The sequence below is a fragment of the Panthera onca genome, chromosome B1 (assembly GCF_046562875.1).
Source record: "Panthera onca isolate mPanOnc1 chromosome B1, mPanOnc1 haplotype 2, whole genome shotgun sequence".
In the NCBI taxonomy this organism is placed as follows: Eukaryota; Metazoa; Chordata; class Mammalia; order Carnivora; family Felidae; genus Panthera; species Panthera onca.
In genome coordinates this window covers 108,902,073-108,928,177 of record NC_138342.1, presented here as the reverse complement: position 1 = coordinate 108,928,177, position 26,105 = coordinate 108,902,073, and positions in this window count along the sequence as shown.

The following is a 26,105-nucleotide window of genomic DNA, read 5'->3' as shown; positions in this document are numbered from 1 at the left end:
TTCTGATAGACTTTACATCTTAAGGTATTATATGTCACTTGATTGTATTTGGGGAGATGTGAAAAGTGAAGGGTTAGAGGCTGAAGATGAGGAGGAAGGGTCAGTCAAGAGTCTTTGGAGGGCAGGCTGCTGCAGCTTTATCTGCATATCACCTCTTTGGGGGGCTACCTCTGTTTCTTACATTCCTCATCCTTTCTCACTATACGTGACATAACCCGTACCATACAGGCATTCTGCCATTTTTGCTAGCCTTGAAGCAATTAACTCATAACTCAACTACCCAGACTGATATAAATGTGTGATTTTCTTTATTCAGCATTTTTTTTGTGAGGTAGAGGGACAAGAATTCTCTCTAGAGAGCGACTAAAAGTGATTTGGTGGCTCAGTCGGTTAATCCATTTCGCGGGTTCGAGCCCCATGTTGGGCCCTGTGCTGACAGCTTGGAGCCTGGAGCCTCCTTTGGATTCTGTGTCTCCCTCTCTCTCTGCCCCTCCCCTGCTTGTGCTCTGTTTCTCTCTCTCTCTCTCTCTCTTGCTCTCTCTCTCTCAAAAATAAAATATTTTTAAAAATTAAAAAAAAAGAGAAAGAAAGTGAGCAAACTAACTATTACCATCAATGTCCCTGGCACACTCTGGCATCTCTTGTTTAGAAATAAGTACAAATTGAACTTCCAATAATAAAAAGTATTTAAACGGCTTACTCTGATTTTGAATAATGAAATTTAATTGCACATTCTTGAACTTCTTTTCCCCATTTTCTGTAATTTATTTAAAATTTGTAGAGAAATTCAATACTATGATGCATTCTGCTAGAGAGCTTTAGTGCCCTAGACATTTAGGAGTACTTTAAACAATTACACTAAGTCAACACACTTCATTGCATTTTTTTTTTTTTCTTAGACTCCTCAAGTGGGGTGTTCGGAGGTGAGGAGTCCTTATATGATGCATAAGAAACCAGTGGAGAATGCCTACTGCCCCCTGTTGGTGAAAACATATATATATATATTTTAATGTTTTTATTTATTTTTGAGAGAGAGGCAGAGTGCGAGTGGGGGAGGGGAAGAGAGAGAGGGAGACACAGAATCTGAAGTAGGCTCCAGGCTCTGAGCTGTCAGCACAGAGCCCAATGCGGGGCTTGAACCCATGAACTGTGAGATCATGGCCTGAGCCAAACTCGGACGCCCAACTGACCAAGCCACCCAGGGCCCCCAGACCAATATTCTTGAGACCTCTTTTTTTTTTTTTTTAATTTTTTTAAACCTAGAGTTATCTTATGACAGTTCTTTTTTTTTTTTTTTTTTTTTTTTTTTTTTTTTAACGTTTATTTATTTTTGAGACAGAGAGAGACAGAGCATGAACGGGGGAGGGGCAGAGAGAGAGGGAGACACAGAATCCGAAGCAGGCTCCAGGCTCTGAGCCATCAGCCCAGAGCCCGGCGCGGGTCTCAAAATCACGGACCAAGAGATAGTGACCTGAGCTGAAGTCGGACGCTTAACCGAATAAGCCACCCAGGCGCCCCTCTTGAGACCTCTTAAACATTGTGCTGAAACCATAGTATTGGCTTCACACAATTTTAAATAATCATAAATATTTAGGTTTTTAAACAAATAAAATTGAGCAGTAAAAAACAGCCACTTTGTTTTTCTCGAGTTATACTCTCACCCCTCTACCTTCTTTATTTTGTTTCCAATCAGGTTGATTATTATGTCATTTTAAACTTTAGGGCAGTCTACACCAAACTGTGACTTGTCTTAGGTACTAAAAATCCCTTTTATTTGTGATGATAGATACATGTATAAAACTTTTCTTACCATGTTCTTTTGAAACTATGTGTTGAAAGTAATTACATGGTGGGGGGGGCAACTCTGGCTGTGGCAAGTGCTGAACTTGGACTCATATGTAATAGTTGAAGTCTCAGCTCTGACACTTATTTAGTTGTAAGACTTGGGCAAATCACCTAATCTCTTAGATCTCATTTGTGAAAATATAATAATAACATATAATACACAGGGTTGTTAAAAGGTTTAAATGAGATTATTTCAGTGAAAGTGTTTCTCAGGAGCTATACAATTGGAAGGTGTCATAACTAAAGGAGTAGCTAAGTATGGGCTTGCCCATGTAACTATTATCACACAGGTATTTGGAGGGAGCACCCTAGAGCATAGTAAGAATTACACATTAAACTTTAGATACTCTTTGAGATTAGCATTATTGCCACTGTTTAATATTTAATTCTTAGTGTTCTCTGGGAGATCAGATTCTGTGGAGAATGTAGATTTAGACATTCACTGATTACTTGAATCCCCAACTAAAGTGCCTACATAAGAAAACCAGCTCATAGACATAAGAGAAGTCACTCCATGAAGCATTCTTAGAATGCACTTTCTTCAATAGCATGGCTACCTGTTTTAAATTTGTGAAGAGGGGAGGCTCTCAGCCAATCTCATTCCTCTGGAAATAATGAAAACTTATTACACTGAAGGTTTTTTGCAGGGGTTGTGCTTTTTGACTTGTTTTTTTCTGCTATAAAGGGTCCATTATTGATAAAACAAACACAACCAAAAAGTTAGAATCCCTGAAAATTCACCAAAATTATCTGGCTGCTGCTGCCCAACTATTTTTTAGTTCTTTTCAATCAATAGTTTATGCTTTTTAATTTGGATTTACTTCTTAGTCTTTAATCCAATTTTTGAAACTTACACTATCCCTATCTAATGCATAAAGAATATTCTGGAGTTTTAAAAGAACCACAATAAGTGAAACTCAAGATACTAATTTTTGTTTTTGTTCATTTGTTGGGGTGAAAGGATTGTCATATCTTATTTTGCACTCATTCTGTCCCCAGTAGGTTTTTCTTTGCTCACATCTCACACAGAGCATACTTAATTTAGTGAATTCATTTGATTGTATGGTAAACACTGCAGAGAACCTACGAGAGTCACCATCAGAAAAAAACAGAAAAAAGCATTTCAAGGATGCACTGGAACTGTTTCAAACACTGCGAGCTCTCTGAATTTCTAGGGGAAAAAATGGTTGGGAAACTAACAGTACATAGCTATAAGTAATGAAGTATCTTCTTAAAAAATTTGTCTGACCATTTTAAGAGGAAGCTATAAAGCACAAGTTCTTGAATACATGCCAGCAAAAAGTATACCTTTTTTATCAATAGGGGATTAATAGAACTGGGCCTTTATGAGTCTATCCCCAGACTGAAGTCATTTGGTTCCTCTGGGAGGAATCCGGACTGACTGCTCTGGGATGGCATGTTCATTTTTATCAGGAGCAAGGAGAACCACTCACTGGGGCAGCAGGCTCTCACAGTGATTCCCAAGAGGCATTAACCCTCATTCCCTTTTCAGAATGAGCTCTGCTGTCTCCCATGTGACTGGATGACACTTGTAGGTAGAAGTGGTAAGGCAACATGGATCCACAAACACCTGGGTTTCTTATGTTGGCAATGATGTGTCAATGGGAAAACCACAGACAACGATCTGCCCACAAATTCCTGCGTTCACAGGCTCATTGCATCCTCTTTGATTCCCAGTGCAACCATTTCTGCATATTCTGTTATTGTTCCAACTGAACCCCATTTCTTCCCTCTATTTGTGGTTATAGGAATGAAAAACTTGACCATCTTTCTCTTCATCATGACTATTTTTCCAAGTGTCTTGCCCACCAAGTCTTATTTATCTGATTCTACTGATTTAATAAAGTCTATACCAATAAAATTTCACTATGCATGACCACATAATTATACCTTTTTATATGTGGAACTTCTTAATTTCCCATTCATATTAATTTATTAAGTAAAATCTAGCTTTATTTTAATAAAATGTTTTCCTAATCAAATACTATCCAATAGATGTCAGCCATATAACACCATAGTTTTAATGTATATCAGAAAATAATAATGCCCATTAATGTGTTCATTTCCCTTTCTAATGTTACTGAATTTCAAAAATGAGTTTCTGTATAAGTTCATTGTTATTAACAAATAAATATGAATGGATTCCCAAATATATTTGAATTTCATAGTTTATCATTTTATACAAGAGAAATACTCAGCTAATGTTTTTGCCTACCCTTCCTATGAGAATTTCACTTATCTTACAAATGATTAATACAGAGTGACTATAAATAGTATGTTTAAATAGTTTATACATTTTCTATGTAGTTATTCTTTTGCTATGGACTTTAACCTGTTAGACTTTATAATGCTGTAAAAGAACCATAAAGATACCCTTAGTCTGGAATTTTTTAATCAAAAATTTCCCCCATTTTCAGAAGGAACAATTATTCAGAAGTCTTGTAGATTAATTATTTCTTAAGAAGCTAGATCATTTGTAATGTGTCTTAGCCAACTGTCCAAGGTTAGCAAAATGCTATAACATGTTCTGTTTGATGGCCTCAGGCAAAAAAACCACAGCATTCTCACTATTAATATCTCTTGACCTTTCAATTTACAAATAGACGCATCCCTGTGGCCTTTTTCTTCTTTTGTACATCCCTGAAAAACCAAGAATCTAGGGCTGGAAATAATAAATATTTCAATTTTCTTAGTTTTAAGACATAATCCTAGGCTTTTATATAAGGTATGGACTGTTTATTCATTTCATAAAATTTTCTCAGGCACCAATTATAAGCAAGTTACCATGCAAAGTGTCAGGGAAACAAAGGTAAATAAGTCAAATATGCCCCCCAGAAGCTCATGATTTAATTGGGAAGAACAAAAACAGCAAAATACTACAGTGTGATATAAAAAGTAAGAAGTACCATAAGAGAAGCACAGACCAGATGATTTGGCAGGTTCAGAAAAGAGACATTATTGAATTTTGTGGGCTAGAGGCAAAGAGGAGGGAATTGATGATTAATTTAAAAAGGAAGTGTCATTTGAACTTGCCCTTGATAGACAGAATTTAACATGTGGAAAGAAGATGTAAGTGTGGACATTACAGATTGAGGAAATAGCATGATTAAGGGCATGGAGCTCAGAAAATATGGGGTAGTAAAAAAAAAAGTTTCAAGTAGTTCAGTTGGAGAGAACAGGGTGTATAAATGAAAAATCATGGAAAATAAAATTGGAAAATTACTTTGAGAGCAAATCTACAGGGCTGTTAATACCAGATGATGGAATGTAGACTCTATTTTATAGACAGTGGAGTCCCACTGAAGGGGAATGACACATTCAACATGTGTTTCAGGGGTGTGTTGGCCTAAACTGGAAAAGGAGGTGCCTAGAAGTGAAAATACCAACACCTTGGATATATTCTATAACAATTCAATAAGAAATAGCCTAGATTCTCTAGAAAACAGAGCCTGAAGCAAGTATTAAAGTGCTGATACATTATTTGGGAAGGGCAAACCTAGGCCAGTGAGGCTGAGGAAAAAGGAAAGAAGGGGAGGAAGGATATGAAGTATGCAAAGAAAAATGCCTCACAGATAGCCTCTGCTTTGCGATGAGCCACGATAAAGCAAAGTGAGTTGCTCAGCAGGTCTGTTCCTGCTAGCACATGAAACATCTTGGAATAAGGTACAAGGAGAAACCTTATTTCTAGCATTCCTTGAGAAGGACAGAAGAGGAGGAGTCTACTTCCCAGCTACCTCACACTGCCTGTTTCTTGTTAATCAAAATTTTCCCCACTGAGAATTAACTATCTCACAAATCAAGTGACCCCCCACCCCCGCCAACTATTAGGGACGCCAGATCCCACAACTTAATGCATTGTGTTTCATTTAAGCCTGGAAGTTATAGGAAAAGCTAACAATTAATTCTCAGTGAGTGCTCTTGGCGTGTGCGTGTGTGTGTGCGCGCGTGCACGTGCACATGTGTAGTTGAGAGGCGAGGAGTCAAAGGGCTCCCAAGACAAGTGATTGGTCGGTCTCAGCCAGGGTTGGGTAGGAGACCAAGTGGGAGACAGTAGCTGAGTATTTGAAGGTTCCAAAAGTGGGCAGTGGCCACGATATCTTAGGAGGTACATAACTTTTATGTTGGAAATAATGATTCAAGAAAAAGAGGAGCACTCATTCATACCATAGTTCGGGAATAATTATTTTGGTGGGCAATCATGTTCCTTGGGCTAAACTCTTTTCTTTGCAACATTATTTAGAAAATCACCTCCCTCTCAAGTATGAAGCTTGAGAACCACTGGTTTGAAGACATTTCTGTGAATTATCTGAGTTAGTATGACTTAAGTATTACATTTTTTTAATTCTAATTCTATGACTTGTCATAAAATTTTGGTATATACAACCCCAGTCTTTTGAAGAGGGGTTCAGAACTGTGTAATATCAAGTTCAGCATCATGAAGTAACATTTATCACCTGAGGATGGGATTATAAACACCAATCTAAACATAGTGGAACACATTTAGCCCTCTTGTTTTCCAGGAAAATAAGGTCACAAAAGAGCCCTCTGCCTTTAAGTAAAAATTCTCAATTGCAGATCATTTTTGAGTACCAGTGCCAAAATGCAATAGTTCACCCTCAAGACTGAAGAGGGGAAGTTGACTTTTTTCCTACTCTTTAACCTGCTAAAAGCTGACACTACCCAATTTTACACTTATTTTTTCCTTGAATATTTTTTTTTTCTAATCTAAAACAGGCTTGGTGCACTGAAAAAGGAATTAAAATTCCAGTCAAACAGTCAGCCTCAAGTTGCTTCTGCCTCTGTGCGAAGAAAATAGCTGGTAACAACTCACTTTGAAACTGGGTCTCCTTGACTGTGAAATGAAGATAATAATACTTAACCTGCCCACCTCAGGGACTGTTTGAAGAACTAAATGAGATAGAGCTCTGCAAATACGAAAGTGTTTTTCAAAGTGAAGTTACTGTGCTTTCTGTAGAGTCAAAGGCAGTTCTCCCTAACTGGGCAAAGTCAAAGCATGGACAGAACCTGACAACCGAGACAGGCTCAGGGCTGGGAAAAAAAGAAAATGCTTCAAATCTCTGCTTCACTCACAGTGTGGAAAATGCCCAAACCACACTGCATCTGATAGGGTTAAACTGAACCTAAATATTTTAGGAATTTTAAATGCCTTTCTAAGAGATTTAGCCAAGGCTTCATCTATTAAAAGTCATGTTGCTAACCTACTATCTGTAGGTTTCCTCAGTACTTTGAAGATTTTTCTAGTGGTATTTGGCTTATTTTGTCTTTGATTTCAAATACCTTCTAAACCATTTACTATGTGTATGACATGGAGCCTTTTTAACTCATCTAAGCCTCAGTTTCCTCATCTATAAATTGTGAATGAAAAGACCTAATTTGGGGGCACCTGAGTGGCTCAATTGGTTAAGCATCTGACTTCGGCTCAGATCATGATCTCACGGTTTGTGAGTTTGAGCCCCACATTGGGCTCTGTGCTGTCAGCACAGAGTCCACCTCAGATCCTCTGTCCCCCCACCCTGCACTTCCTCTGCTTGTGCTCTCTCTCTCTCTCTCAAAAAAATAAACAAACATTTAAAAAAGACCTAATTTGTAGGATTGTTATAAAGCTTAGAAATAATATTTCAGTTAATATTCAATAAATATTAGCTGTAAGTATCTGTTATTGTTAGCATGATACAGTAGAAAAAACAACAGCTTTAAAACCACACAATCCTGCATTTAAATCAGCTCTGTCACTTACAAAGAGCATAATCCTAAGCAACTTGAAACTTTTTGAGGTTGAGTTTTGAGACAATGATGTTTTCAGAGTATAATTGTGAGAATTTCAAAGGTATCTATAATAGATTGAGTGGTGGTCCCCCAAGAGATATATCCATGTCCTAATCCCCAGAACCCGTGAATGTGACGTTATTGGGGAAAAAAGGTCTTTGTAGATGTAATTAAGTTAAGGATACCACAATGAGATATTCCTGATTTGTCTGGATGGGTCCTAAATCCAATAACTGTCCTTATAAGGGGCAGAAGAGGAGAAGACACAGAGAAGAGAAGGCAATGTGACCACAGAGGTAGAGATTAGAGTGATGTAACCATATTCCAAGGAAGAGAAGTGGCAAAGAAGAATCCCCCCCCAGGACCTACTAAGGGAGCATGGCCTTGCCGACGCCTTTGATTTTGCATTTTTACCCTCCCAAACTTGTATTGTTTGAAGCCACTAAGTTCATGGTAATTTGTTCTCACAGCCTTAGGACACTAATACAGTATTTAATGTTGAGTGCCCCTGGTATGACACTGTTATGTGACAAGTGCTCAGCAAATGGTGGTTACATAGTGCTTCCTCAGCTGTCTTCACTAGCTCCTCAATGAGTGAATACCTATATGAATCCATAGGTGGCCACCTGAGAGTCTGTTGCCAGGGAACAGGGGGCATGGTTAGCCTCAGCCCATGTAAGACAGAAGTCTGACCTGAGTTTTGTTAATACCTGGCTCTACCACAAGCAATTGACACTAGGATTCTCCTATTTTATATTAGCACAGATCCAGTCTCATTAAACACCGAAGAGTTTGTTCTCCTAAAACTCTCACTGTCCCCAAAGGTTTAGTATTAAAAAGAATCTCTGTTCAAAGAAATGAACAATACACTTAAAGGTTCTTCTGGTAACAATGGCTCCCCTCATCCTGAAGTGCTATAAAAATTCAGAGAGCAATGTCACCCAGTTGTGGAAGATAAAAGAATAGCAACTAAAACAGGCAGTCAGACTAAGGCAGGGGAACAGTCTGTTATCTCTGGGCTGAAAATGGACCTGATTGCTAAAAGACAGAAATCACTCTACAGAAGGGTGTATGGGTGCATATAACAGACTTCTGTAGCTTGTTTCTGAGCTTAGCCTCCAGAATGAAGCAGGACTTTTTACATATTACCCCCAGGGGCTGCTCTCTTAGGTATGATTCTGTTGGAGCCAAGTATCTGTCAGTGGTGGGGTCCAAAATTTACATAGCACATATGAGATAGAGCAAACATGGAGCAATTTAAAAATTTCTCTAATAGATTAACTTCCTCATGAATCATCCTATGTAGAACAATGATCATAGCAAATCCTTAGTGGTGGTTGCTTTGTATGCCAGGAACTCATCTATGGACTTCACATGTAATAATCACTTAACCTCACACATCCTAGGAGGGGATACTATTAGGATCCCCATTTAGCAGATGAGCAAACAGTGTCAGAGAATTAAGTTATTTTGCCAAGGCCATAGAGCGCTCAAATGGAGCAGATTCATAACCGGGTCATCTGGCTCTAGAGTTCATGTCCTTCCTCATTATGAGGAACTGTGAGAAATAAAGTTAAAATTGCCAGTTAAGATGATCTATTCACGTCAGGTTTAATAATCTTTCAAATAAAATCCATCTCTTTTGGGTAAATGCTTAGCTACGTCCTGTGTCTATGACAGAGAGGCCCCTATGGCCCTGCTGGTGTCTGGGCATGAGGTAGACATTACTGCGTAGAATACAGCTGGGAAGTCCTGTAGTCTGTTCTTTGTTGTTCTCTTTACCTGGCCAGTCTCCAGCACTGGCAGTGTCTAGCAGCTGGCTATCTCATGCCATGAGAGACTGGTCATGAGTGGCCAGAGGGCACCTCTTCTGTAGCCTGCTGGCAATTAGAATCCCATGGAGGTGTGTCCACTCTCCACATCAAATCTACTTCCTCAGCTTTGGGACTGAGGCCCTTCAACCTTCTGAGCAGTCTCTTGGTCTTCTCTAGGCCCACCAGAAACCTAGGAATCCTTATAATGTCAGTGTCAGCTCTGACAAACAGAAAAAGACTACCTCTGTCCTTTACCGACTCTCCTTATGCTACCAAGCCATTTACAAACCACCACCAGATGCTGCTCCAAAGGAGCTTACAGTATTCCCAGTTTGCATTCAGGGAGGTTGAAATGCAAACATTACAACTCAGATGTGCAAAAAAATGTAGTCTTCTCTTATTTTCTATTATGGATCTCAACTTGCTATGGGGCCCCATTCCCACTCAGTAGCAGAGAGAATTTTTAAAAACTTAAACCTTGGTCTCCTCTACTTTTAGAAAAATCTCTTTCAGTTTAACTTACTCTATTTGAGGTAAAGATTCAATCAATTCAAAGTTAAATTTCCTAGTAGTGCTGATTCTCCCAAATCCCTCAAAAGGGTTCTTTTTTCCCTCCTTCCCAAGATGTCCTCCAAAGAGACGGAAGGAAGTCGGGAGTAGGAACTCTGCTCTTCTGGCTAGCAGACTTTTATAGGCCTGATCTGGTCTCTGAGTGCCCTCTGCTGGTGTCCACCAAGGTGTGGTTAATCTTGGTTGGTCTTGTGGGGGTTATGCTGAACCCACTACTGGACTCAGAGGTCCCTGCCATTTACTCCAGGTATGAGGCTTCACCATTTGTGACCTCCTTATTTTCTCCCTAGTCCTCTGCGGATTCACTAGTTAATCAAAACCTCTGTGCACTCTTTTCAGGTACACATGGAACCGCTAATTTGGGGGTGGAGGTAATTTGAGGCAGTGGCTGAACCTGCAGTGAGACAGGCTCTTCTAATAAAGATGGTGGAAGAAGGCTTTGGCTTTTTCCTGGGTTTGCTGTGGAAGCATTTCTGCTATCAGTCCCTAACATCACAGGTGCCTCTAAGAATAATTCCATAATGTAATTGGGCAATTTCTTCTGGCTGTGTTGTACTTGGCTGATTTGTTCTTGGTTACATAACCACCAAGCCTCTTCTGTTCAGAGATTCTATGAACTACCTAATATGTTTTAATTTACCCTTTTTGTTTAGACTGACTTCAGGGGAGTCTGTTGTCTGCAACTCAGAACTCTGACCAATGCAGTAACCCTCTCTCCATTACCTCTGTTTCTCCTCCTCTTACAACATAAACCAAGTATAACCATATTTAGAGAATTCACATAAATTACTATAAGAAATACCACAAAACTAGAGGGCTCTCTTAGTCAAGGTTGTCTTGGTTTTAAATAGGATACATTAACTTGAGCTATCTTTTGTCTAAAAGGAAAACCCACTAGGATACTAAGAGCTGTGTAGAGCTCTGGGAACTGGAAAACCATCAGTAGACAAAGAGTATCATTTATGCTTCTTCACGCACAGGTCCTGAGTTTATATTAGTTAAGTTTTAGCCACAAGTACAGACTATTTCTTGGCATCAGTTCCAAATTCTTGAAAGAAAGACCAAGCCTAGAGTCTTGTCTGAGAGAAGTCCAAGGTCAAGTTGGAAACACTGTAGGATGGACTGCTCTGATTCTCCTTTTCTGGAAATTATGTTAAAGATTCCAAATATGCCCTGGTGGTTATATTCTAAATCCTTACACCTTTCAAGAAGGCACCAGAAACCTCAAATCAACAAATTAACTAGTTTTACCAACCCAAGTTTTCACCAGACAACTCAATCAATGGTAGAGTTCAGGTCTTCAAGAAGGCTGAGATTTACTGGCTTAAAGTGATATTTAGAGTTCCTGAATGAGACTTAGAATTATGGTCTAGAAACTCTAGAGCCCAACCATGCTCTAAGTAAGAGAACAAAATGGGACATTTCCTGTTGTCTCAGGATTTTGGCTAAAGGCCCAAAACTGAGGACAGTAAGTACTAAGCACTCACAAAAAAACCTTAAAAAAAAAAAAGACTTAATGACACATGGAAAAAACAGTCCAGCAATTACTGTCCCCTAGGGACTATATAAGACTAGAAGACTTTAAATGGATTATTAGAAAGGACCATGTGGAAATTGAGCAGTCTTTGACACCATCTCTCCAAGAGACACATTCAGAGGGACAGGCAACACTGCAATGAGGGGAGATGGCCATCTTACTTCCCATCTGGATATCTGTAAAGCTTCCCACACTCAAAGGTATAGCATAATGGATACACTGGGGAACCCTACAACAACTTGATCCTGCAGGAAACAAACTTTTCATCACCCAGGTAGACTCAAATCAAATAAGGAAAAGCACCTAGGGTAGAAAAGCAAAGCCAAACTAAAACAACAAAACTCTTGATTTGAAAGTAAAGCAGCAAGTAGGTGCATGTACATGAAGAACAAAATTACTCTGAAGGCAGGTGCTGACAATAACCCAAGAACTGGTTGTGGGCTGAAGACTAGGATATATTCCAGGATTGAGCAGGGTATGGGGAGACCCTAGCTGGTTGGTATACTGTTATGGGTCACAGTAAGTCAGTCATAGAGTCAAGGGCTCTGGAAGAACCCAAAGGGTACAGAGATGAGATGATAACAACACTGACAGGTGAAATACATTTACATCTAGTCTCTGATTCCTCTTCCCTGGCTCTACACGGAGAAGAGGGAACCAGAGGCAACAAATGAGAGGAAAAGAAGAACAGGTAAAAGAAAAGACCACATTCTTTCCCTCTCAGGGACATTACAGCTGTGGGTTAGGCCTGATATGGAAGTGGGGAGAAGATTTAACTTACGTACACCTTAACACCATACCTGAGAGTGGCTGGAAAGCTATGTGTGAGGAAGGGAGCTCTAAGAGCATGTTTGCAGGTAATGACAGGAGACAAGTAAACTTAACTGAGTTCTGGCCATTCAATAAACAAGCTATTCTCACCCAGAAGGCAAGTAGCCTGACTCTCCTTCATAGTTGTCTCAAATTATTGTGCATACACTTGTATATGATTCCATGAAGAAGTATGGAAATTAGCCTGGGAAACGGAATTAAGGAAATCTGGCCTCCAAACAAATTAAAAACAAATCTCATGGTTCATGTTTTTATAGACTTACAGATACCACAGCCCAATTCATATCCACAGGAAACATATTTTAAAAGATGCCCGATATAACCCTGAAAGTGCAAAAGGTGCTTCCTTAGGATCTTTGTCATAAAAGAGGCCCTGCTACATTGCTTCTATTTCTAGGGGATTTCTGATTTATTGAGAAAATAATGCATATTTAAACCTCAATCATTTGGATACACTAGGAGAAGGAATAAAAGATAAGTGAGGGGTTCAGTAGAACAATGGAATATGAAAGCCAGTCATAGAATTAGGGGAGTGGATCATTTATTTTGTTATTTTTGTTTGATCACAATATCAAACAGCCCATATTTAAAGGAAGGATAAATGTTAAGATTAATGTGAATGAAAATCATCACATATCAATGGGCCTCAGAATGTACACAGTAATGTGTCATAAATCTTATATTTGCTTTTCTTTGTAGAATTAGATGCTGAAACTAGAAAATGAAACCATTTTAGTGAAATCCTTCATTTTCTAAAGCACTAATTTAAAAAAATCCTTTTACAAGTATTTACTGTTTTGAAAACAAATGCTTATTTTGAAGTTATTCTATAAGAATCATGTATTTGTACCTAGATTATCACAAATTTTATTTATTTTTTTAAAAAGTTTTTTAGTGTTTATTTATTTTTGAGAGACAGGGCGCGAGTGGCGGAGGAGCAGAGAGAAAGGGAGACACAATCTGAAGTAGGCTCCAAGCTCTGAGCTGTCAGCACAGAGCCCGATGTGGGGCTCGAACTCACGAACCATGAGATCATGGCCTGAGCCGAAGTCGGACGCCTAACTGACTGAGCCACCCAGGTGCCCCAATTATCAAAAATTTTAAATTCTTAGGGTTTTTTTTAAATGGTAAGGCTGAATGAAGTGTTCTTATATTTTCTTTTTTCCATTTAAGTAATCCCTACACTTAACGTGGGGCTTGAATTCACAACCCCAAGATTAAGAGTTGCATACTCTAGCAACTGGGCCAGCCAGGTGTCTCTGTTCTTTTATTTTCTCAGCCATTTCAGAAGAAGACAGGTGTCGGAGGCAGGGGCGGGGGGGTGCAGTGCCTGGGTGGCTCCATCAGTTAAGTGGCCAACTCTTGATTGCGACTCAGGTCATGATCTCATGGTCGTGGGTCAAGCCCTGCTGACAGAGCAGAGCCTATGGGAGATTCTCTCTCTCCCTCTCTTTCTGCCTCTCCCTCTCTCTCTCTGCCTCTCCCCTGCTCATGCGCATACTCTCTCTCTAAAAATAAATAAATAACATTAAAATAATAAAAAAATAAAAATAAAAAGTTTTTAAAAAAGGACAGGTGGGGGCTGGCTAAAGGAAAGGAGTCCTTTCGACCCTGAAACCTTCATTAGAGGCAAACTTTTGGCAGATTCTGCACTTTTGATTAAGGACTAAGTGCAACAATGATGTCCTCAGCCTTCCATGGATAACTTACATTTGCAGAGCACCAGTGTTCAAAGGGCTTCACCAAAGGTATAGCAGTTACAGCTTTGAATCAATTGAGGAGGCCTGACTCCTAATATATTACAGACCAGCTTAGGGCCTCCAGCAAGCCAGTCAATGTCTCTGAGCTTCAATCTCCCCATTTATAAAATAAGGGCATTTTATGACCCATCTCAGTGTCCCTTCCAAGCCTAAGATTCAGTGGTCTTGCCCTCTTAGCAGTCAACTATACAGTGTAGCCACTCTGGCAAATGAGCAGAGGTTGGTGAGGCTTGGCAAGCTGATGAAATGTTTATGGACTCAGAACATGGTTAAAACTGATGTGTGAGTAGTTCAGAAAAAAGCAAAAAGAAACCACTTTTCTGAATACACTTGGTGATGTGTATGCAATTTATTTCCTAAAAAAAGACGGGAGTATTTTCATGGCTGGTGTGAGTCCAAAGTTGACACAGTTGCATGCAATGCATTCTGGTTATTTTAAATGCTAAGAAGTTTAGTGACAAGTGTTCTTCTGTTTCTTCTTTTTAAAAATTATTAGACTTTGGGGGTGAGGAGAAGATGTAGAGGGAAGCTTGAGTATTCCTTTCAAGAGCTTCTTCTTAACTTTGGCACACAGATAGTCCTCAAGAGGAAAGAAGAGATTTTTTCAACCATGTAGTTTTCCAGGAACAGGAAATTCATAGCAAAACATTTCCCTTTGTTTTGAAGTAGTCACAACACCACAAAACCCAAGGGTCCATACTGAGAAAGGCATCTATAGATCTTTGTATTTTGGCCAGGCTTCCCTTCTATATTGTTCATAAAAAACATACACATACATCTAAATTCACATACATGTAGGAAATTTAAATACAAATATCTTTTCACATACCTATCATATGCATACTAAAAGTAAGGTTATATAACAAGATTAGTCAGAAATATGCAGTATAGGGGTGACCGGATGGCTCAGTTGGTTAAGCACCTGACTTCAGCTCAGGTCATGATCTCATGGTTCATGAGTTCGAGCCCCACACCGGAGTCTGTGCTGACAGCTCAGAGCCTGGAGCCTGCTTCAGATTCTGTGTCTCCCTTTCCCTCTGCCCCTTACCCACTCGCTTGATAGCTCTCTCTCTCAAAAATAAATAAACATAAAAAAAGAAATATAAAAAGACTATAAAAATTGTAATCTTGCTCAAATTATCCTAATACTGTAGTACAACGATTATCACCCAGGATCCTGTGGCACTTTGATATGTCAGAGAAATCTTCATAAGTGTGCTAACAAATTTTGAACACTGTGCAAAATCTATTTTGGCTACATATGAGTATGAAGGCTATTATTAAGATGTCCATCAGATGACCCATAGAGCTCAGTGGGCAGACAGACAATTGCTGGGAGTGGGACATAGGTGGTGGTAACATTAAACCAAAACAAAAAGGTATTTACTGGAACAAGGGAGAACTTTGCCTTTAGAGACCTGCAGGGAATAAGTCCAATCAACACATTGTTCTGTTCTACAGAAGCAAAGTGACAAAATGCAACCAGTATGAGCTGTTATATCAGAGAAGTGATTGTTTTATAATTATTGTTGACTTTAATTTTCAATTTCTCCAAGTATACTGACAAAAATCCTAACACTTACAAGTATGTTATAAACACAAAAAGGGTGAAGATCATAATAAGGAAGCCTTTGGGTTTTGGTCCTGACTTTCCTACAATGCCCAAACCCACCCCCCAGTTGCTTGTTGGTCTCATGGGGCTGTTGGGTCAATCGAGGTACACTCTGATCTTGTGGAGGCCATAGAATAAAGCCCTACAGGGGTAGACATTCCCAGTATCTGTCATCCAAGGAAAAAGGGTCTCTGAATGTAAAAAGATATTGTGAGATAGATGGGAAGGGAAGAGGCATCTCTCTCTGGGATTTGGCCTGAGGCCACTGTCTGGTGGTAGAAATTGAAGATGTCCTCGAGAGGTAGTAGAAACAGGGCAGAGAGCTGAATCTAGAAGACCAGATCATCTGTTTTTATGTAACCCTTAGTATTTATTTCCCTTTTGTTATCCCAAAACTTTTGGAACACCAAATTTTTGTTTAAAAGTTCCATTTGGTCATAAACATGCTGAGTGCTTTGAAAAATTAAGGAGACAGTGGATCTGCTTTTGAGCCTGAGCATTTTTGGAGGAGGAGAGTCCCACAGGGATTAATGTGGTGACAACAGTGTAAGTAAGAAATCCCCAAGGGGAGAGGAATCCTGGGAACAAATGTTGGCCATAACACCTGGCTGCTCCTCTCAAGGTGGCGATTCTTCCTTCACTGCTAAGTCTTGATGGATCAGATTTTCATTTACCAAGGACTCTCACAGGTTCCTTTATGCACATGTGAAGAAGGATGGAGGAGAGTTGGCTGGTAAGTTTGGCATTATAGGAAAGTCAGGATCAAAGCTAAAATGTAATCATAACAATGACTGACAAACCCTTAGCATGAGATCCTGACACAGGTTAAACTGCTGAAGGGACAACAACCCATTCATATTGTACTTTGGCAATTATTATAGATATTGAATTTAATACAAGCACCCGGAAGTGACATTTATCAGTTTGTTAGCTCTTAAATTAAGGAAAGTGTTGACTAGGATCAACTCCCAGGATTTCCTAATTCGGGAGTATTAAATTTCTCAGATTTAATTCTTTTATTAATTCTAATTAATTAATTAATTCTTTTATTGCAGTGATACCTTTGAAAAAAAATGGCTGTCATTCCTAAAACCAAGCTGAAGTTCAAGCCCAGTAAGATTTTCATTTATGGGGACAGAACGAGAAGCCAAAGTGAAATAGGGAAATGAGACAAGAATCCAGATTAAAAATTCACTTTCTTAAAAACCAAAAAGAGTCACCCAAAAAACTACCACAACCCTTTGTCTATCAAGACCATGGCATTGAATCACTTAGACATATAAGTCAGGCCAGAATGCAAATTTCTAGAAAACCACAGACTCAAACACATGTGTCTATAAATTCTGTTCTTAACAGACATAAAACAACCCTCCCAACAGCAGACAGCAGTAAATATCACAGTTATCCTAGTTATCTTTACTGATGGCCATAAGATTATATGACTAAGAATAGTCTCCATGTAGGGAAAAGATTGATTGAAAAAATTTATAAAATGAATTTCTAGATATTAGCTCTAAATTTATGACTGATATTTACTCTAAACTGTAAGAGGTGGAGCGGCGCCAGGGTGGCTCAGTCAGTTAAGCATCTGATTCTTGATTTTGGCTTGGGTCATGATCTCATGGTAGTAAGATGGAGCCCCCGTTGGGCTCTGTGCTGGGCATGGAGCCTACTTAGGATGCCCCTCACCCCTCCCCCACTAGCACTTGCTTTTCTCTCTTAAAAAAAAAAAAAGAAAAAAACATTAAAGTGTAAGAGGTGGAAACTTTCCCTCTTCGCTCTCACCCCCAAATTAGCCCAAGGTATAAAAATTACAATTTGAAAAATCAAACATAAAAAAAATCACAAAGAAATAATATGTAAATTATTATTATCAATACTCAAGATTTGGCACAAAATAAAAAACACTGCAAATTCCATTCATAACACAATGACACTCCATATCTACTATATGACATTGTTTCACATATGTTAATTTTCCCTGTTAATAATAATGGATTTGCATTGACCCATCAACATATTTTTTAGGGGCCCTTTAAAGGTGGCTGCCAGGGCAGGACATAAGACAGATAATCTTAGGGGTGCCTGGCTGGCTCAGTCCGTTAAGCATCCCACTTTGGCTTAGGTCATGATCTCGCAGTTTATGGGTTTGAGTCCCACATCAGGCTCTCTGCTGTCAGCACAGAGCCCACTTTGGATCCTCTGCCCCTCTCCCATTTGCGCTCTCTCTCTCTCAAAAATAAACTTTAAAAAATCTTTAAAAAATAACATACAATAAAAAATAAAACATCACAGCAATAACTACTTTAAAAACAAAAAAGAAAGATGATCTTAGCCAGGTGGAGCAGGAATTGAACCAGTGGCCATTAGCATGGAGCTCAACTAAAGAGCACACTGGTGATGACTGACGTGGTAAGCAAGGGTGGAAAAACCATCCACATCCTGTGTCTGTCAACTCCCTCTTTTAGGCCACATCGGAGCACTTGGCATCATTCTTACCTTAACTTGTGTTCAAACATTATTTGTTAGCAGATGATATTATTTTTCTTTCTTCTTGAAGTGTAAATGGTATATCTATTGATAGGGTGGGTGAATGGGCTAGTTAACAGAAATTTAAGGACTAAAAATCATTTGTTGTTACAGCTGGAAGAAATTGAGTCCAACATCAATAGTCTACAGATGAGAAAACTGCAGCGTAGAGGGGTTAAGTCCCTTGCCCAAGGTCATGGAGTTATTAAGTGTTGGAGCCAGGACTAGAATTACATCTGGTCTCCACGGTGAAGGCTTCTGGACTTCACACTGGTATGTGGAGGAGAAGAGTTGCAAGGGTAGGAAGAAAGAAGCTTTGATCTCTCAAATAGCTCAAAATTTCTTTTAAAAAGTGATTTTTGTTGGCATGTCTGGGAGCACTGCCCTGGCAAGTTTCTTTTGTCCGACCTCTTTCACACAAACCTAGATTGCAGCCAAGGGAGCTCAGCACTCTGGCTGCCTAGAGGGTCTGGACAGGAGAGTTTGTTTCTCTGAGGCTCAGGCTACTGGCAACGGCACATTTACCCAGGGCCAGGATTCACCGTGAGGCTCCAGTACCAGCGGCAGGGCCCCATCACAGGCCCCCACTTCATGCTGACAGTGGATCTCAGGCAGCGATTTGCCAACTAGTGGAGGTTCCAATATTTAACAATAATATTTAACCAAACAACAGTACCAGCACATACAGCAGTCCTAAAATCAGACCTGCATATGCCCACTTCAAATTAAATACTCTTTTTTTTTTAATGTTTAATTATTTTTGAGAGAGAGAGAGAGACAGGGCATGAGCAGGGGAGGGGCAGAGAGAGCGGGAGACACAGAATCTGAAACAGCCTCCAGGCTCTGAGCTGTCAGTACAGAGCTGGACGCGGGGCTCGAACCCATGAACTGTGAGATCATGACCTGAGCCGAAGTCAGAAGCTCAACTGACTGAGCCACCCAGGAGCCCCCAAATTAAATACTCTTAATGAGATACTCAGCTCCTAAGTTTCTGAGAAGTAAACTTAATACAATATGCTGCTTGCTGCATGAAATGTTTCCTGAAGTATGGGATGTGCCCAAAGGACTTGGGGCCCAGGGTAAATCATAGTGTGTAGGCCCCAAATCCACCTCAGCCTCTTACTTATGAAGCCCCCCTGCCACAGTCCCTTCAACACAGACACACAGAAAGCAAATAGGCAGTTTTAAAAAGGAAGTCAAAAATATATGAGCCTAGGGGTATATGTGTACAAAATTCCTTCACTTGCATATAAACCTCTTTGTCCTCTTCCCTTTAGCTATTTTCTCAAATAGGTTTGGGCCCTAGAAATGGCTGTATCTATCAGATCATCTTTTCATGTAGTCAGAACCAAGCACTGAAGTCAAAAGACATTATCTGGTAAAATGTGTTTTGGCCTGGATTTGCTGGAAGAGCTCTTTGGACTTGCCCAGAACTCACCCAATTACTGAATCTTCTTTCAGTTAGCTTTTGTGTTTGCTGGACGGAACCCAAGAGGAGGATATTATTATATTGGGGTTAAACAAGGTCATCTGCTCTGAGTGACAGACTGTAATACCTAGGTCCAAAAAGGTACCTGTTTTTCAGGGTGGTGTGATCAGTATTACGCAAGAATCTTGCAAACCATCTTTTACAAGAAGGCCAGCAAGATCACAGAAGGCAATACCCAGTTTGCTCAGAGACAAGCTGTTTTCTAATCAAGTTTTCTTATACTCAGGACTATGGAAACATTTTCAAAGGTATTATTCTCGGCAGGTTTCCAGTAATTCAACATTTCCAGACTTATCCAAATGGCTTCTGAAATATTTGCTGTTTGTTGAGAGCAGCTTTCAGGATGAGGTAATTAAAAGAAACCTATCAATTTGAGATTTTTTTTTTCCATGAGTAAATAATGTTGACATACCGTTCAAATAAACCCACAATTTACTGCAATCTGTTTTTAGACAAACCCTCCACTTTAACCTCCAAATGGGAAAAACGAAGAGACTTTCCTCTTCTCATTTAATCAAGAACATATGTTCAAAGATAATACCGGAGGCTTATTCTGGGAAGCGTTCTGCTCTTCCTCTGACAGCGACGCGGTAAGCTCATGAGGCAGCCTCAACACATAATGAAAGCAAACGCCACCATAAATCTCCCGCCCGGCGGAGGTCACTTCAGAAAAATCGCCTGCTGCTCAAATAAGCACTGGCTATGCTGAGGCACACTGAGGGGGAGAAACGCCAACTGTGATAAACACCAGCAGGTATGCACCAACCGAGGCCAACTCAGGCAACTGGAAGAGAAAGGAGCCCAGTGAAGCAGGTGTGTGTGTGTGCCTGTGTTTACACACGACTTCCCTGGCCCCTTGTGTTCTGGCTGAGCAAGGACAAGCAAGTTCACCACAAGAGTAGCTGCTTTCCCTCTTAGGAGAGCTTGGGAGGCACCAATTTTCATTAAACCTAAAAGTACACACAGTGGCAGGAGGCCAAAACAGTCCTCAAAAGTGAGGCTTTTGAAAACATCTGTTAGGGGCTTTGAGATCCTATGGAGTGAGGGAGGGAGGGAGGGTGAGAGAGAGAGAAAGAGAGGACTCCGAGTCCAGTGCTTTTCATTTCCAGACTGTGAGTCATAAAAAAGAGTGCGTAAATCCACATCACCAGAATACGCTGACCCGAGTCTGGGTTTACTAACACCTGAAGTACATTTCATGGGAATTAGGTTTAAGTATCAACCTGATCATGAAGCTTGAAAGGCTTTTCTCCCATCTCAGGATGCCAGGAGTCCTCTGGAACCTGGAATGGAGTTTTCTAACAGCAAAGGTTTACTGTAGCGTAAAAGAAATTATGGAGATTTCCCCGCCAGGCATAAGGATGTGATCACTATAGGCACCTGTGGGCCCAAGCAGGTTACCCACCAATATTCCTTTAAACACCAAATTATGGACTATTAGGCCACTGCTTCAAGGCTTCTGCAAATGTGAAACCTTGACAAATTCCCAAATAAAAGCCATAAAACCAATCATTTTTTAAACCTGCATGAGTGACACCAGGAAAATTAGAGCCGTGTGGCAGGTCACTGTGAAATAAAGCTGCCATAAAGAAGCTTATGATGCTGTCATGGAAAAGGCAATTAGAAGGTTACTTTCTCTCAGGTTTAAGATTGGTTCTTGTTCTTCCTCCAGCCCCCTGCCTTCCACCTCCCTACTGCAAAATGGATCAGTCTATAATAAGTAGTAGTTATATATCATAAGGCAGCAATTCCTTTTAGTTGTTCCACTATAAAAAAGCATCCAGATTTAGAACTTGACAGGAACCAGTATCGCCTGCCCCCAAAAGCCGGCAGAAAGTCTGTGTGTGTCATTCAGCCAGCATGGAGTCTGGGTGTTTTAAAAGCTTTAATTTGAAGGGGATAAAAAACCTGGGCGTTAAGCAATTTGGCTGTGGATATTTAATGCATCAGCCACGCTACAGAATTGGAGCCCCCTATTTAAAATGAGAAATTGAAAACTTACATGCTCTGTAGGCAAGGTGTAAGTAAATGTAGGATGGTAAGCAGAAATCAGCTGAGAACCTGCAGAAACACCATTAGAAGGGCTAATGACTTGTTCAGAAGTGACCTTAAAGAAATGCTATTGTGTCATCTACAGGTGTGTAAAACAGGTCTGATTAGTCAGAGCCATGACTCCTGGTGTTGAGGTTAAAGGCACCATGACAGAGCAATGATCCAGGGAGATTGAAATTTTCCCCAAAGCATATAGCCCTCCAACGGCAGCATCAAGATTGAAACCCTGTCTCTTGATCTCTAATTTCCACTCTAACACACTTGCGGTAGGTGGAATAATGCATCCCAAAGAAGTCTATATCCTAATTCCCAAAACCTGTAAATATGGCATCCTACATGGCAAAAGGGACTTTGTAGACATGATTAAGTTAAGGATTTTGAGATGGGGAGATTATCCTGGATTATCCAGGTGGCTCAATGTAGTCACAGGGGTCCTTGTAAGAGAGAGGGAGTAGGAGAGTGAGGATCAGAGTAAGAGTCAGAGAGAGATCAGAAGCCACTGGCTTTGAAGATGGAGGAAGTGTCACAAGGCAGAAACTGCTGGTGGCCTCTAAAAGCTGGAAAAGGCAAGGAAATGGGGTTTTCCCTAGAGCCTTGAGAAAGAATCGAATCCTCCTGACACCTTGATTTTAGCTCAGTGAGACCCTTGTAGACATCTGATCTCCAGAACTACAAGAGAATAAATCTGTGTTGTTTGAAGCCACTAAATCTGTGGTAATTTTTTGCAAAAGTAATAGGAAACTGATACAATGCTCTAGATGGGCATTGCATTTACCCCTCGTTTTGATCTGCTCAAAATAACACCATTATCTCAGTGATGGTCAGCCTTTATAAAAACAAAAAGAACCTCCCACCATCACCTTTTTTGGTTTTAGCACATTCTACTCTCTTTAGAACTTTAGACACCCTCTTTCTCTCTTGTCCCTCATTGGCTCCCTTCTCTGTATCCTCTTTCCCATGGGAACTTTGCTAAAGGGAAAGCTTTTTTTCTAATTATCAACTGATCCATGTTGAGAAATTAGTTGGTAGGAACTTAAAAATATTATTCACCAACTATTTCCAGAATATCAAAATATTCTATTTGGGTGTGTTTTACCCTCTCACCTCCACTGCCCCTCTAAAAAGCCTTGAAAGACTGAGGGAAAAAAAAAAAACCTCTAAAAGTGGAATTTTAGGTTCCTGGTTTGGATGGGCCTTTCTCAGAGTGTCTCAAGTCATACTATAGACACAGGTTTTGGAGTCAGAACTTGGCTTGACTCCCTGATTTACCATTAATTAGTGATGTGGCCCTGGAAAAATTACTTATTAAAGACACTCTTTATCCCTAAAATGGAGCAATGATCTTTCTCCATAATGAGAAATTAATGAGATTTTGTATTTAAAGTGTTCAGCACGGAGTGTGACCCACATAAGCCCTCCAAATGTAGTAGTGGTGGTGGAAATAATGATGGTACTTAGTACAGCAGAACTTGTAACTCCCAATTCCAAGTCAGTAAAGCCCATTTAAATGCTGTGGGACCAGAAGTTTTAGATTCTGAGTGTTGAAAAGAGATACCCACCCAATGTGTAATAGCAGCAGGGATTTACACACTGCTAACCATGTACCTTCTTAAATACGGGGGATTATAAGGGCCAAGCAAGTCATAAGAGACAATATACAGCTCTGTCCAAAAGAAGCTCTTGGTTCAGTAGGGAGCAGATATAAAAACATAATTACTAGCATTTATCACTCAGTATTGAAGACTTAAGTGCAACAAAGGGTGACCCAGAAGAACAAAATGTTTCTAAGGGAGTCAAGAATGCAGTCACAGAGAAGATGACTTTTGAGCTGGGTACTGAAGGATGAGTAGAAGTTTACTAAGCAGAAAATAGGAGAAGGAATATACAGGGCAGAGGAAAATATTTAAGAAATTTGAAGCAAAAGACTATCAAAAGAGAAAATCTCTTAACCATAACTATAACATTGAAACCATTGGAACAAATTAAATCCAGTTCAACAAATTAAATCCATGGCCACTTGCTCTGAGTCATCAACAACTCGACTTTCTCTGGATCTGCTGCAAAGTGATTTCAGGGTCACACTAAACAATTCATTCTTCCTTGACTAAAAACGATGCTTTGAGAATTCACTGATGGCCACAGTACAATCAATACTAATCAGGTAATATGCACTGGCCCTGAGATAACAGAGCATCCAGAATCCCGATGTATGAATTCATACTTAATCAATACTGACCTATATGAGTGGAGGATTTTTTCACATTCCAAAGCATTTTAGTAAGATGCTGAGAAAAATCAATAACTTATTAAATCCCAGTTACCTCATTAAAACAAACTATTAATCACTTTTGTTGTGATTATATTGGGGCCACAGATCTGACTTTACACAATTTGTAGTGCTGTGTATGCTCATGGGTTTACTCCATTCATTAGAGGAAACGATGCACCGAGTGACCACACACTGCAGTCAAGATGGTGCTACGACAGGAAATGGACTTCCATGCATTATTGAAGGGGAAAAAAAATCCCGCAGCTGAAAAAGTAGGAAAGCTATAACTTCAGCTGGAAGTGGTACAAATTAATTGCTCTAAGTAGGAGAGACTTTATGTTACTGAAATAACAATAGTCATTTAAAATATTTCCTGCAGCTGAAATATTTTGACTACCATCAATGTAACACCAAGGAAAAAAGTTACATTCATTTCCAGTTGTAAGATGTCCCCTTTCAGCCATATGAGAGTACACAGTAATGTACATATATATTTTGTGAAATCAAAAAGTGAGATCTACTCGACCATAGTGTTAAGCACATTCGTCAGCAAATGAAGACTTCAGGTCTTATTTCATTGAATTGTTAGGGGGCTTTTTAATCTTTCTGAATACAAATTTCAAGTTGCCTCTTACATTGCCATTCTGCCATCCTTTTCTTAGGAATAGAGAGAGAAGTTTAAGCTACATGTTTATGAATTTGTGAATACATTACTTTTATCATAAAAATGTGCCCTCGCTTAAAAAGCAGGATCCCCAGCGGCACTAGGTGGCTCAGTTGGTTAAGTGTCCTACTCTTGTTTTTGGTTCAGGTCATGATCTTGCAATTGGTGGGTCAAGTCCCACGTGGGGCTCTGCGCTGACAGCATGTGAGCCTGCTTGGGATTCTCTCATTCTCTCTCTGCCCCTCCCCCGCTTGCTGTCTATCTCTCTCTCTCAAAATAAATAAAAATAAACTTTAAAAAAGTAGGGTTATCATTCTAAACTTGAGAAATGCTGAATTAAACAAAATTATCTCACTAAATTATATAAGGTACAGGAACTCTCCAGCAATCTTTGTATAGCATTTCTTAAGAAATTGTGATCATTAAACCCACACAAAATAAAATAACCATTTTATTTGGAGGTAGTTAGTATTTGTGTAAATATTTTTTCAAAGACCATTTACATGTTGGTATTCCCTACATGCTGCATAATATGGTGGAAAGACACAGATGCTACATTTATTAGTCCTGGATTTGAATCCTGTCTAACCATTCTCAAACTCTGTCCTTAGGCAGTCACTCCACTAAATCAATATTCTCAGGGATTAGAGGGGGATAGATAATGTTTTACTTATCTACCTCACTGGATTATTGTTATGATCAAATAAAAACATATGAGTAAAATAAATTGTAACACGTGGGACCCCAATTGCTCGATTTTACTGTGGTTTCACAGTAAAACAAAATTGACTCAAACAGCCAGGACTCAAGGTTTGTCTATGTCTGTCTCCTCTGTAACTCCTGTGTACCACCCCTTTCCTCGAGCTCTTCATCACATACATCATTTTAGTTTCTTTGCCTTCCCACAACCCAGTCATCCCCTAGCTTCTCCACAGAAAAGCCTAGGGAAGAATCCGGCAGGCAGGAGGAAACTTCCACATGACACTCCCTTCTACCAGTGGGAGGCACAAGAGGAAGGGAAAGGACATAGAATATTCAAACAGTAATAATTTTTATCCTTTTACACATCAATATTGTTAACCTACCTCATGTTCTAAATACATATTAGTTATTGTTTTTTTATGTTTTAACTTAGGTAATAATGTCTATTTTCAAAATAAGAAAAATAAATCACAAGGAAGTTACCCAGCAATTGATCCAGGAGAGGGTCCCAGAACTGGTCAAGAGTGCAGTAGAAAGTGGACTTCACTTTTTTCCTAATCTACAGAGCAACAATTCCCAAAATACGTACCAAGGCATCCCTGGAGATGCTCTGAAAAATAAAG